Raw genomic sequence first — 4349 nt, 5'->3', positions numbered from 1 at the left:
CCCCTGACCCCGCCCGTGCCGCCGGAGGGCGGGGCCTGGCCGGCGGGCCCGGGGCACACAGGGGACCCTCGGCCTCCCCACCGGTCCCGTCGTGAGCCAGGGCGCTGGACCTTGGAAAACCCGGCGCAGCACAGGGCTCGAGCGACCGCGCCCAAGGCCCCCGCTCCAGGAGTCCCCGTGCAGCCCAACCCCCTCTCCTGTCCACAACTCGGGCTCACCTGCCATTCTGGCCTGCTCGGCTCCAAGTGCCCGCCGAAAAGAGAGGGGCACGGGCCAATAGCCTCGGCTCCCCCACTTACCGGGGCTCCACCGGGCCCGCAGAAGAAGGGCCGGGTCGAGGCCGCGTTCCGACAATGACCGGGTGACCTTGGCTTCCTCACTTACCTCCCCCCCGCCCCCACCCCTGCTCTGGGAAGACCGGCTACTCCCCGTACAATCTGAGAAATGGGAAGAATCCCGCCTCCATTCGCGGGGCTATGGAGAGATGAGGGAGGAAATGGGTGTGGGTAACCCTAAGGCACAGAAACGGGAGAGGATGGACTCTTCAGGCCCTGCAAGGAGCGCTAGGTAGGGGGCCCCTTTGGAGGCCGAGCTGTGGGAGATTTAGCATGGCGGGACAAGCCGCCTGTAGCGAGAGATGACACTACTCCAGGAAGAACCACAGGACAAGGTTGACTGCTAGGAAAGGGGCAAGACCATTCCGAGGGAGCTCAGGGGCTGGGTCTGGGCTGTCTGCACTTGGAGAGCGGAGCCCAGCACTAGCTAGGATTGGCTCCTCCTCCCCACCTGCTCTGTGGGCGTTTGATGCGGATTAAGACTGAGAAGGTGTCCCTGAAAGTACCCCCTCCCCCATCCCAGACAGAAATGCCAACCTGCCCTGCCAGGGGGGCGAAAGAAGGGTGGGGGAAGGCCTGCTCCTCTCCAGCTGCCCTGGCCAGGGCTGAGCTCCCCTGCCGCTCTCGTTCCTGCCCTTCTTACCCTGTCCCCATCATGGCACTTTCCCTTCCATGCCTGCCTCCTGTTCTCACAGTCCTTCCCTGGCTTCCTTGCTCATCCACGGCTGCAGGAGTCTTCCTTGCCCATGATAGAGCCTCCGGGTCCTCCACCCATTGAAGGCCAGGGGGACAGCACCCCTGGGGCCTGTGAAACAGGGTTCCAGAGGAAAAGCGAAGGTCACCTGGGGATGACAATGGGGCTGCTTTGGGGCCCAAAGCTCTGTGTATGTTTTGAAGGAAACCCCAATTCAGGGGAGAAAGCTGAAGACCAGGTTGGCAAGAGAAATAGTTTGGGGCTCTTTGGGAAGTAACCTCCTGAGTCTTGTAGCCCACCAGCATGATCTTCACAACCCTTGTATGCAAAACGGTTGAAAAGGCACCACTCCCAGTGTGCGCACCGGGGTCGCTGGCTTCTGCTTCTCCCAGCTCCCCACTTCAGTTCTGGCGCCAGCAGCACCAGCCTGCTTCTAGTCTGCCAGGAACGCCTTTCCTCCCACTGCTGCACGCCTGGCACTCTTGCGCTCATTCTTCCCACACACTGCAGATGGCATCTCTACTGTGAGGTCTTGTGGGATCCTCCGACCCCACCCAAGTTGGCCATTCCATTCTCAGCACCGTCTGCAGAGACTGTAAACTCGGGGGCCTCTGTGTCTGGCGAAAGAGGGGAAGGACAAAGAGCAGAGTCTCTGGAGCATTCTGCCTGCTGCAGCTCTTGGCGGTACCCATAACAGCTCTTTGATCTTCAGCAAGTGACTTCTCTGCATCTCAGTTTCCTCACCTGTCAAATGGGAATGATGGTATAGCACCTTCCTCAAAAGGTTGTCAAGAAGGAGAATGAGATAATGACATAGCGTGCGCCTGGTGCTTACGTGTGAGCTTAGGTTGCCTGCTTACCTCCTCTCTCTTGGGGCCAGAGGCCTGGTCTTTTCCCATGTCCCCAGCGTCCAGCACAGAGCCTCAACAGCAGCAGGTCCTCACTAGATTTTTGGAGAGCTGAGGCGGGAGGACCTGGGATGAAGTGAGGAGCTGGAGTGAGGGTCAACCTCCAATTTACCATCATGATGTTGTCCCCAACTCTGAAGGTAGCTCTGGTCCCTGCTTCTTCACTGTGGGGAGGCTGAGTCTTGGGACACCAGCTTGCTCCAGACTCCTTGGCTTCCTCAGATGGCTCTCCAACTCCCCACATCATGGCTCCAGGCACTCCTGGGGACTGCAGCCCTCCTTTTCTTGCATCATTTGATTTTAGATCTTGGGCTGATTGATGCTCCCCCTACATTACTATGGGACGGGCTTGGCCACTGGCTCCACCACCTGGGCCAGGAATTGGGCAGTTTGGTACCCTCATGTGGCTTTCCTTTTCCAACCAAATTACAATGATTTTAACCTCCCCTAAGGTACTGTTCAGATCCTCATTATCTAATGCTGGAGAAGTGTACTGGTCTTCCCGTGAACCTTGAATCCCACTCCCTACCTACATCACATCCAACATTCACCCTTCTCTTTCGCCCTGCATTGGCAGTCTCTCCAAATGCAACTTGGCACATCAAAATCTCTCCTGTTTCCTGAGTGCCTATCATGTGTAAGACACTGTATTAAGGATTATAGGCAAACACAGCTCCAAAAGAGTGTATAATATGGTTGCTAAAAAACAATTCTTTTAAAAAGTGGCAAAAGGCAGTAAAAATTCTCAATACAGTGTGTGAGGACAGACCTTCCACCCGGAACTTGACCTATTTTCTAACCTGTCTCCATTTCTTTTTTTATTTCTAATTTTTATTTATTATTAGCATATTTATTTTTACAAATCATTATATTTCTTTATGCCCTTTGCCCAACCTATCACTTCCCAAACCTCCTCCCTCCCTCCCCCCATCTCTCGTATCCTTAGGTTTGTTCTCTCCTTCTGAAAGTTCAACATATTGTTGTAGTCTTTTCTTTCTTTCTTTCCTTCATTCCTTACTTCTTCTCTCCTTCCCTCCCCCCCCCCACCCCTTCTTTCCTTCCTGGCTGCCAGTTATGAGTGAAAACATGCAGTATTTATCTTTCTGTGCCTGGATTATTTCACTTAACATAATTTTCTTCAGTCTCATCCATGTTGCTGCAAATGGCAGAATTTCATTCTTTTTTATGGCTGAGTAGTATTCCACTGTGTATATATACCACATTTTCTTTATCTAGTCATCCGTCAAAGGACAAAATGGATTAAAGTCTTAAATGTAAGACCTGAAACCATAAAATCACTAAAGGAAAATATAGGGGAAACACTCCAGGTAATAGAACTGGGCAAAGACTTTATGAATAAGACCCCCAAAGCACAAGCAACCAAAGTAAAAATAAGCAAATGGGATTATGTCTTTCCTTTGCTGTAAGGAAATAATCAACAGAGTGGAAAGACAACCTATGGAATGGGAGAAAATATTTGCAAATTATACATCTGACAAGAGATTAATATCCAGAAGACACAAAGAACTCAAACAATTATACAGTAAAAAAACAGATAATCCAATCAAAAAATGGGCAAAGGAGATAGACATTTTTCAAAGGAAGATATATAAATGGCCAACAGGTACATGAAAAAATGGTCAGCATCACTAGTCATCAGGGAAACGCAAATCAAAACCACATTGAGATATTATCTCACGCCAGTTAGACTGGCCATTGTTAAAAAGACTGAGAATAACAAATGCTGGTTAGGATACAGGGAAAGGGGAACCATCTTACACTTTTGGTGGGACTGTAATTTAGTGCAGCTATCATGGAACACAGTATGGAGGTTCCTCAGACAATTATAGATACAACTACCACATGATCCAGCAATCCCACTACTGGGTATATATCCAAAAGAAGGGGAATCATCATGTCAATGGGATACATGCATTCCCATGTTCATTGCAGCTCTATTTACAATACCTGTCTCCATTTCTGATTCAGATCCCATTGGTCACAGGTGGTGTCATGGATATTTGACTAGTAGGGTCAAACAGGGCCCTGTGCTTAGAAGGGCTCTGAACACTTGTTTCAAGGCTTTGCTGTCACCATTTTGAAATTCTTAATAATTTTTAACATGAGAACTTCATTTTTATTTTGAGCTGGGCTTGAAAATTATGTAAGTGATCCTGCCCATCAGTGACATTCCCAGTATCCCTGATCCTATCCCTGGGATCACCCACCACTTTTCTTACTTCTCCCCTCCTCCCCTCTGCAAGCCTTGGCCAGTCCCTCTTTTCATCATCTTTCAGCCCCACCAATTCTGTCACATTGCCTCTCCCCAGTCCCATCCCTGAGCCTCATTCTTTGGCTTAGATGAGTGCCCTCTTCTAGCCACATCCACTAGCAGAGTTTTACTCTTTCTGT

At 50.4% G+C, this 4349-nt stretch overlaps 1 protein-coding gene across 1 annotated transcript in view; it reads right to left on the bottom strand.

Annotated features, from left to right (window-relative positions):
• The window catches only part of PRRG3 (proline rich Gla (G-carboxyglutamic acid) 3 (transmembrane)), a 5515-nt gene extending 5209 nt beyond the window's left edge, over positions 1-306 (bottom strand). Inside the window, exon 1 of the mRNA XM_008580755.1 lies at positions 219-306. The gene's annotated coding sequence lies outside the window, so the exon portion shown is untranslated. The remainder of the gene's footprint in view (positions 1-218) is intronic.
• Positions 307-4349: the final 4043 nt, after the last annotated feature.

The sequence above is a fragment of the Galeopterus variegatus genome, unplaced genomic scaffold (genome assembly GCF_000696425.1).
Source record: "Galeopterus variegatus unplaced genomic scaffold, G_variegatus-3.0.2 Scaffold2155, whole genome shotgun sequence".
NCBI classification, from domain to species: Eukaryota; Metazoa; Chordata; class Mammalia; order Dermoptera; family Cynocephalidae; genus Galeopterus; species Galeopterus variegatus.
This window is presented reverse-complemented; position numbering and strand designations above follow the sequence as displayed.